This window comes from Oxyura jamaicensis, chromosome 1 (assembly GCF_011077185.1).
Source record: "Oxyura jamaicensis isolate SHBP4307 breed ruddy duck chromosome 1, BPBGC_Ojam_1.0, whole genome shotgun sequence".
NCBI classification, from domain to species: Eukaryota; Metazoa; Chordata; class Aves; order Anseriformes; family Anatidae; genus Oxyura; species Oxyura jamaicensis.
This window is the reverse complement of record NC_048893.1, coordinates 98,251,040-98,261,203: the sequence shown is the minus strand read 5'-3', so window position 1 is coordinate 98,261,203 and position 10,164 is coordinate 98,251,040. Positions and strand designations below refer to the sequence as shown.

The 10,164-nt window shown below is 38.5% G+C and overlaps 1 long non-coding RNA gene across 1 annotated transcript; it reads right to left on the bottom strand.

Annotated features, from left to right (window-relative positions):
- Positions 1-8,921: 8,921 nt before the first annotated feature.
- On the bottom strand, positions 8,922-9,908 carry LOC118160556. The gene is made up of 2 exons (XR_004747566.1): positions 9,817-9,908; positions 8,922-9,259 (listed from the first exon to the last, which is right to left on the bottom strand). It is a non-coding gene; the product is annotated as an uncharacterized LOC118160556 (long non-coding RNA).
- Positions 9,909-10,164: the final 256 nt, after the last annotated feature.

Here is a 10,164-nt window from a genome sequence, read left to right as displayed (position 1 = left end):
TGCTCAAACTTCCTCTATCGTGAGTAGAGTTCCCTAACAGAAACTATTCCACTGAACACAAGACATGGCAGGGACCTAAAAGCCATCACTACCACAATAAAGGCTGAGGGAAAGGTGGCACTGAGTCTTTTTTCATATGCTTTGTCACTGTAATGTCTACCCCAGGCAATTGTGTGTTCTTTATTTTATTATAATTTCAGGGGGAAAAATCAGATTCTTAGCTAATATATTTTACCAAATAATATAGAAAAATTTATTATATTTACATATTTATATTTTGCTGGAAATGAAGTTGGATTGCTGCAGTAAAGAAATTTGTTGTGTAATTTTCACTGACAGAGTATTTTAACCTATGTAAACTTTTTTCAGTATCTCTCTTCTACTGTTTACAACTTTGCTAGATAACCTCTGGCGACTTGTAATTTAGGAAATATAGCCATCTCTGATCCACTATATTTCAGACATTTAGTTTCTCTGCACAAATATTTTTATGGTATACATTTACTGTTAAGGCTTAGCTAGAAGAAAATAAATTGCTCTAAGATTACTTAAACAGAAAATTCTGAAGGTAAAGAGATATATCATGCCAGCAAATCAACCGGTAGTAAAATATTAATTTCTTATTCAGGCAGGTCAGTAATTTTTTGTGTACTGTGAAGCTGGAAATAACAGCTTCATACCAGGCATTAACCTTAGGTCTCTTAGCGAAGTGAGTTTTCTTCAAAGATCTCAAAGGTGAGCTGTTATCATCAAAAAGGCATACTTGTGAATCAGCATAGACACAATCATGCAGAGTGAAACACCCTCCCCCACACACCACCCCGTTTAGAGAATATAAATTTTCAAAATCAAGTGTTCAAAAACAAAACAAAAACCAGAAACAGCAGACAAACTGGGAAAACACCATTTACTGTTGTCCCAGAAACTTTAAATCGCTATGTCTGTGCTTACAGCCTGTCTTTAATCCTATGATTTCCTCTTTCCTACAATGTTTGTGCCATTCAGAGTACACACAATAGACACTTTCCTCTTCATAACAACTAGTCAATACTTTCTCTGCTTCTCCTCAGAATATGTCCCTTTCTTCAGGCTTTATTTACTATGCACTCTCTAAATCTGCTCTGATTAGCATCACACAAGAACTGTGTGAGAGAGTGAGACAGAGGAGTGCAGTCTCCCTGGCACCATTCAATTGCTTTAGAATGTGAGTCCTGCAAATACAAACCTTTGCACAATACATGTTCCAAATTATCCATATAAACGGCACTGGAATACATAATCTTCTCCATATACAGCCTTCCCTTCAAAAACTAGTTTATTCCCAGAACAACAAAAAACCCTAACACATTTTAATCTCTGAAAGAGGAAGGGTGAGTGGAGGGAATCAAACAAGACCAGAATCATTTGTGCAACACGAAAAGGAGGAAAATGGGCAAAACAAATTGTCAAGTGGCTTTCTGAGCAGCTATTTTGCTCAGCTAAACCCAGGTCTCCCGTCATCTTTCTTCTGTGACATATCCATTTACCACCTGAAGTCAAAACCTACTTCTCCCTCCTCATCTGCTCTTGGTGTCCCTATCATTTCCTTTCTCTGCTGGTAGCACCGGTCTTCTGCATATAGATTTCTAGTCTCACTTAACACCCACAAGTTCTGCCTTTCTCTCTCGTCAGCTTTCCAAAACCCTGGTCCTCTGTCTCCACTTCAGGCTGCTACCTTGCTACATTCAGACCAGCCGGCATCTCTCCTTGGCACCGTCAGTACTGCAAAAAGTTAAGGGATGCATTTACAGCACAGAAAGGAAAGTTTTCTTCCTCACATTTTTTGATGTGAGGAATGCTCTGGTTGGTCACCTATTACAAACCCAGGGCTGCAATTGCAGAGAAAAAGGATATAAGCGAGGCAGCAGTTCTTTGCTTAACTCAGAATTGTAATTTTTTTTTTTTTTCTCCTGAATTTGGTTCATTGCAACCATTTTGCAGGTTTTTTTTTTTTTTTTTTTTTTTTTTCCAAATACTTAGAAATCAACCTGATATTCCTGAGTCAAAAGCTACACACCAAATACAAAACTTAAAATTCTTCTGTCCAGCATAGGTGGATCTCATCTTTCTAAGTATGATGGTCATTTGCTAGCTCAAGTCTTAAACTGAGAAAGAGAACATTAAACTTTTTCCAGCGTTATGCTCGTGAGGATGAAATCCCCATGTTTTGTTACTTACAAAGCACTCAGCCCAGAGATGACACAAATTAAGGTTACATTTGTATTGCATAAAAAGAAAGGAGTGAATAATACGCTACAGCTCCTGCATTGGTCTCACCAGGGGCCGAAGGCACATACCACGTCATGTCATCGTGTACTGGTATTACCGTAACATGTGCATTCAGCTCCAGCCAGTCTGAACTCTTGGTAGCACACAATAAGGACATATAAAGTTTTCTACAGAAAACAAACAAACAAAAAAAAGAAACTCATAACATTTCAAGAGAATGACAAGCAAAAATGATCACATTATACATCTGTACAGGTCTCTAGGTTACAGACCTAATGTTCAATGTAACAGAGGAGCTTATGCCTTTTTTAAGCCAAATGATCTTAAAACATTGCAGTCCACAACACTCTGTGTTTGCTTACGCTTTCATTTCATTTCTATTCATGTTGGCCATTGTTGTCAACAGGATCAAATCCTGATCCCACTGAGTGTTTTTTGCCACTGACATGAGTGAACAAAAGTATTTCCTTAGCTCCAGACATAAATTAGTTTGATGACATGGTTCTGTCTAGAATATGCAGCTGTCAGGAAAATAATCTGACCCCCTCGCCTGCCTGTCTTGTGACATTTTATGTGCTACTTTGGCATAAGCATTGCTAAGTACCACAACAAATAAATTATTAAGTCTACAGCATATAGCCTGATTTTTTTAAATATATACATATAGTTAAGTACACATATATCATCATCCAGCTTATCTATTCAGATATATATTTATATTGATAGTGTGTGTAGTTATGTATGTAATTATATTATAAATGCTATATGTATATAACTCCATATAAAGTTACAGTCTCCAGGAATCAGAAAGCACTTTTTGCATTTAAATGTGCTTTCTCTGTCAATTCTATTAATGATTTTCTCACTCTTTCCTGATCTCTAGAGATAAGGTCATTCCCAATCAATTTGAGAGAAGACTGGATTTCTGTTCCCTTCTTCAAGACCTGAGGGGAAAAATGAAAAGTTACTTTAGTCAAAACCTCTTATGTGAATTCGTTGGCTTTAATGCTTGTAACAGAAAGCCTGCTTAGCTCATCTTCTTTTTGGGGGAACAGGAATCACACACTGTGATACGTAGTGAAAAGTATTCCATTCCCAGAGCAAGAAAATCAAGATGTCTTCATGCTGTCCAGGAGGGAGCTAACAAACAAAATTTCCCTCTGGCCAGCATCACAGATTGCAACCAAAGAAAAAAATTGAACCACATGTTCCTCAGGTACAGCTTGGCAGTTGACCAAAGAGGCGCACTGGGAAGGTCTGAATATCCTAAAACAATAGACATCTGCTTTCACCTGCAAGTACACTGGGTGGGAATAACTAATCTCTTCTGCTACCTCTATGTTGCTTGGTCTTTGACAATCTCAGTAACTCCAGTAGGTTACTTTCCCTTTCTGCCATGCTCAATGAATATCTGCCAGTAGAATGATTTTCACAGATCAAGTAACATAAAGGTCAGAAGGTCATTCCTGAGCAATTTGAGACATGACTGGATTTCCGTCCTCCCCAAAAGACAAGGACGAGTGACTTAGATGTTGAAGGAAGGTAAGTGGGATTGTAAGAAGTTGTGGACTAACACAACTTCCATTAGCAAATAGTTGATATAACGAGAGAGCAAAAGGAGTAATAGAGCACTGTCTACACAGACACGCACTTCCCCATAGCAGTTGTTTTCCTCAGCCTGGTTCTTTTATTTTCAGACGAACTATCCAATTATTACAGGTGAGTTCACCAGGACACTGGTGTATCTTCCTCTCTGTGTGGTTATAGCTGCATTATGCAGAGTACATATGCCAAATCATGTTCTGGGGAATTTGACTTCAGGCCTATAAAAGAGATAGAAAATGGCTCTCGTATCTGGCCAACCATCAGGAAGTTTCAATAAAGAATTTGGCCGTGAAAAGGACTAGAAAATGTATTAGTGAAGGACAGATGGATGAAAGGATGGCTGGATAAAAGAAGACTATTGCCTGAAAGTATTTGCTCTTTTTAGATACAGCAAATGATATTGATCTATTTGATAAATTATTTGTTCTATTCATCCATTCTTGGAAACACTCCATCTGTTTATAACCTCTAGTGAAAATAGATGGGTCCCAGTATTCTACTTATTTTGGTTTATCCAGTATTATTAAGGGTGGGGCATGAAACAACTGAACTGATTTCTAAAAATATATATATATAAAATAAATAAATAAATATTACAAGTATTTATATATACAAATTTGTATATAAATAACAAATACAAATATTTGTGATTTACAAGTACAGCTAGTTTCCAAGCTCATTCATAACTAGATGTGAGTTTAAATGTTCGATTAATATTTCCTTTTCCCCCAGTTTTGAGACATTTGTCTCTGCAGACCTGTGCATAAAAGGTGGCTGTTAACTCCATTGTGATTATGCAGTGCAAATACCGACTTAGTTACTGGAGTTCCTTACTTGGACATGTGATGCATCTTTGACATTTCCTTTCCACTCTGGATTTTATTATAAACTTAAAACCAATTCCTCCCCATTCTTCCTCAGAAGTTCTGGATTGTTGGAGTTAGCACTAGACTTAGCATTGCAGATTTTAGAATTATTCCTGTTTCAAGAAATGTTTTTATTTTTATAGTACAATAAAACATATTGCAAGATATTTAACAATATGACCTTCATTAACTCTAGGGTTTGGTTTATATGTCTAATGGTCGATTGTATAAATTAACATAAAAACATTTTATTCATTTTATAGACTAATTTTTAAAAAAATCAGCAAAAATTTAATAACTACAGAAAACGTAATGGAGTTACTGCTTTTATATAAATTGAGACTTTTCAGGACTGAATTACCCTCTGTATTTCTATTATATCAAAGTCAAATCGTTGATGAATGAGAACAATCAAAACCGATTGTATTTAGAAAACCAAATTGTTACTGATTAGTAAATATGAGTTTCACGAGCACTTTGCACAGAACATTGACATTGGCAACTGGATTTATTTTCCCACAATCAACATACATTTGAGCTTCCAAAATTTAAAAGTTTTCTTTTGTTAAAACTGTTCTGTATTCAGTAAATATTAATCATGTATCTTGATTTCATAAGTGCTTTTTCCTCTTTACCTACTTAAGCAATGAACGGCAAGAACTTTTAAACTGCAGGAACTATCAACAGATGAACTGTTACTTAGAGAAAAGAATTATGAGCTGAGATGACTGGATTCAGATGTGATATATATTGGACAGCCTTGAATGAATACATGATAGAAGCTTTTATGCAGGAAGCGTTACCTGAAGGAGCTAAAGGAATAGGATATGCAAGCAACCTAGACGTTACCGGAGAAGAAGGTGAAGATCAGATGAAATGACATGCTGTCTGCCAGAAATAAGGTCCAAGAGCTGACTGGAGGCTATGAAGAGTCTTAATAGGGATGGGATGATTTTTCACATTTAGATAAAACAGGATTTTTTTTCTGGCATGACTCAAAGATGGCCGTGTCAGGAGAAGGGTGCATTATGGCGTGCACATAATATTCAGTGATTTTAATGTTCATAAAGGATGATCAAAGCATACAAGACAGAAAATTTGGAATATTTTGGACAGAAGACATGCACATAGAAAGGATTATTCAAAATATGAATCCACTTGAGTATATAGGTACTGTACTGGCATGAGGAACAAGAGTTTTCAACTAAGCCTGATCCATTCGAGGCATACGCAGATCAAGTTCTGATAAGAATAGCAATACAGCTTGAGCTAAAGCATTCAGAAGGTAAAAAACAAATAGTAGGACTGATGAAAATGAAATCTAAGATATTTCTGAGTTCCTATAAGACACCTGAAATACTGTAGGAGAAGCAAAGTTTTTGTTTTGCTTTAATATAAATGTATAATCACTTGATGCTGCACGTCATTCTTACAGCTCACAGGGGATGGTCTCCTGTCTTCTGCCATCTTTACTTTAAAGCAACCTCTTATCTGGGGAAAAAATATGCAGTGACGTCTTCTTCTATACAGCAGGCAATATTTTTCTGTACTGTATATGTCACCTAACTGTTTCTGGGTCAGACTCCTGAGACCACTTTCAGTTCCTTCTGATTTCCTCCCAGCTTGGGCTGTGAGGCCCAAGGGTTATTTCCTTGATAGATCACTCACTTTTTCCCCAGGTGATGTTAGTCACTATTTTCTCCCTCCCATTTTGTCTTCCTCTGGTTGCTCAGCAGAGTAGGCCCTGCCAACCCGTACTCTTCTGACAGCTGTTTCCCAGGTTTCCATCCTAAACTCACCATCCAGTTGGCTCCACTTCCTGAAGCCTTCTCTTCACATCCACTTACGCTGCACTATTTGTGGTGCCACTCCACACACATTAAAACTACTAGCAGTAATTCTTTGTTCTGCTTTTATAAAGCTATCTAGGAGCCATTCACCAGGGGGTGGAGGCAGACTGTAGGTTCCTAACTTTTTAGATGCAGTTACAAGGAATTTCCACATCCTTAGCCTGTTACACTAGCAGACATCATCCATTCCGAACAGCCAGCTTGTGCCCAGAAAGACCTAGAATCCCAGTCAGAAAAGGTTACATGCCTCCAGCTCCCACACTGAGACAGTGCCTTCTCTTGTTATTCAACCTTCATCACCCTGCACTGAGTGTGTAAGAAGCTAAGAATTCTCACCCATGTCCTGTGCCATTCTGAAAACTGCCAATGCATGCCAGTTCCCAAGGCCACGGCCTTACGTCTCCCCACTTCCACACCTCTATACTTCAGCATGCATTGTTGCCATTTCAAGCTAGAAAACACAATGGGCTTCTGCTTTTGTTTCCTCCCTTCATTCACATCTTCTCCCTTGCCCACACAGGGTTATAAATCTAGAAGAAGAATTTGGATCCACATAAGATTTTGGAAAAGATCATCTCTGACTTATAAGTCTTCTCATACAATGTACACAAAGATAGCAACAACACTCACAGAGGAGAAGGAGAGCAATTGTAATTCTATCAAGACTTCTAATTCAAGCAAACTGCTTCAAATGTTAATAGATTTCCAACGCCATACCAGCTAATCCTAGGCTGTCAATTTATATAGCAGGAGAACCACCTGTGCTGACATGTTTAACATGCTCTTTGCAGCCAACCACCTTGAGGCACGATCTCGTCGCTTCTCGTTAAGCAAATTCAGCCTGTGGACAGGAGACCTCAGGGGACAGCTGGATGCTGTAGTGCACTTCCACAAGGAAGCACGTTCAGTCATGAAGGAAGGGGCACAGCAGCACCTCCACTGTCCCACTCAGCTCCGTGCACTGCCACAGAGTCATCTCCAGCAGCAGGTAAATTGCTTTTTGCCTTGCACACCTCCACCTTGCCCTCCTCCGAGCAGGCAGCAGCGGTGGCAGCAGGGACTTGCTAGAGGAGCTTGCATCCTTCCACGTGGGTCTCCATCACAGCAACATCGCAGCCACTGGCAGGAGGCACGCTGCTAACAGGGGTTTCACCCTCGGGATGGGAAATAAAACATGATCCAACTTGTGGCCATTAAAAATCCCATAGTGCCTTTCGCAATAGTAGAGTTTAATGCTGGCATCCTGATCATATCCCAGTGCAGGTAATTGGATTGCACCTACTTAAATTCCCCTGATGCACCACCTGAATTCGCCTCCCGAGCTGAAATCGGTTGCTCCAGCAGTGTGAAGGTTGCTACCACACACTGCCCTGCTGATGGCTGTGTTTCAGCAGAGCAGTACGTTGCTTCCTACGTACAGAGCATTTCAGATTCTTTGTAGGGCATCTTGATGCATGTGAATGGTGCTATATATACATGCAAAATAACCAGTCAATAACAGGAAAATGGTGCAGCATGAGAGGATTTCAAAATAGATTAGGCTACTCTCCTCACAAATCATTAACTTAAAAAAAACAGACAACACAGCATATACAAATTAATATCTTGGTCAGGTGAAGAAGTAAACATTTCTCTAATATAACCGAGAGCATAGATATCGATTTCTGAGCAGATAGGGTACTGCAGCCTCTAGCAATCCTATGATTAAATCACTAGCTTCAGCTCTGGCAGTGTTTCCTTCAGATGGAAAAAAATAAAAATAAAAATGCCAAGGATATCTCCAGATCCCCAGAGCCATTCCTCTGAGTAAACTGGTAAAATGTAAATATTTCCCTGAGGGGTTTTGATCTAGTGCTAGATTATCTGACTGAAGTTGATCATTTTAGCACTGCTTTGAAGGGGAAGTAGGTGCTGCCTTTCAGACTTGATTTGTTAAGGCTTTGAATGGAAATAAATTAAAAACTGCAACTAGCCTCTGTGACAGGCGTTTCTGAGCACTCTGCAGGCTAACAGATTTCCTAGTCTCACAGGTTCTGACCCCAGTCTCCAGAAAGTTAATACACCTCCTTCCCTTGGTTTTACTGACTTAAATCAAGGCTTCCCACTTGGAGGCAGCAGGTGCTGTGAAGCTACAGTACTGCCAGAAATGGAGAGCTTCATATAACTCAACAGCAATCAGCAAAAACTGTGAAATGCAGAGACCTTACAAACTTTTTGACCTGCCATCATAGCAATCTGTGCCATAAGATATGCAAGGAAATTTGGAGATCTGACCTAAAAATCCACTGTAATTACTGGCTAGGTTAATTTACAGGAAAATGAAACCTAGAGATGCCTCGGTAAAATAAAGTTTATTATTGTTCATCATGCTTCTAATAAATTCAACGTCCAGTTCAAAAAAGTTTATCATCTCTCTTTTGTCCAGTGTATCTTAAGAAACAACACAGGAACACAAAGTTCTGCAAAAACTTATTTACAGCTGTCTTAGCTAGCTCAAATCTTCAGTACTTGAAGAAGTACACAAAGGGACATATTTTCCATTTTAATTAAAAGAATGAGAAACTGGAACATTAAACCTGTTGAATTTTTTATATATAAATTAAATGGGGAACTTAAATGACGAGGCCAAGAACAGAGCTCTATTGAAACAGCAGCCCTGAGAAGAATGATCTGTGAAAAGGATTAGAGGAGAAATTCTCTAAATATTAATAAAATAAGAGAAGTTACTGGAAATTATAATTCTTAATTTAATGCCATTTATTCCTTATAAATATTTTCTATTTAAGTCCTAATATGCATTAAATATTGATAAAGTCTTTATTAAAATAGCTTCACAGTGGCACAATCGTTTCCGAGTTCCTGCAACAACGGGGCAAAGGAGTCCTCAACGGGCAGGCGTGCTTAGCTGAGAGCCCGTGGGGAGCCTCCCCAGGTGTTGAGACCCACCAAGGCAGCTTCTGCCCCATGCCCTGGCGGACTGTGTCCTGGGAGCACGGCAGTGCCTGATTTCTGCCAAGATGTTTTTGGTCACTCTGGGTAAAAAAATAAAAATAAAAAAAATAAAAAAAAATAAATCTATTAGTCCAATTATAATGAACACAGCGCTGGAGTAACCAGACTGTAGGATAAAAAGGGTACGCTGTAGGGAGCTTGTGCTACATGAGGACTTTTCTTAACAATAACTTTTCATCAAGAAAATCTTGTTCATACCACCTCTCGCTTGTTACCTTTTCCAGGGAAGTAGCTGTAGTTTTCAAATGCGTTTTTGTGCATCGCTTTCTTTTTTCCTTCCCCCTTCCTTCCTCCCAAATATGTTTTTACAGCTCTGCAACAGTAATACCATCCCCAAATGAGCATGTTTTGCTAGTGTTTGTATAGCATTGCTATCAATATTTTCAGCCAATCATTTAATGTCAATTTCTTTTATTCAACTCAAGGGTAATTTGTTTTGAAAACAAGGAAAAAAATATTCATTTTTCCTTAAAAAAGTATTAAGGTAAAACGATTTAGAAATTACCAGCAGCTGTTAGGTTATTTTTCAGAGCTCTAATAATCTGCATTGTGTTCAGTTTCAA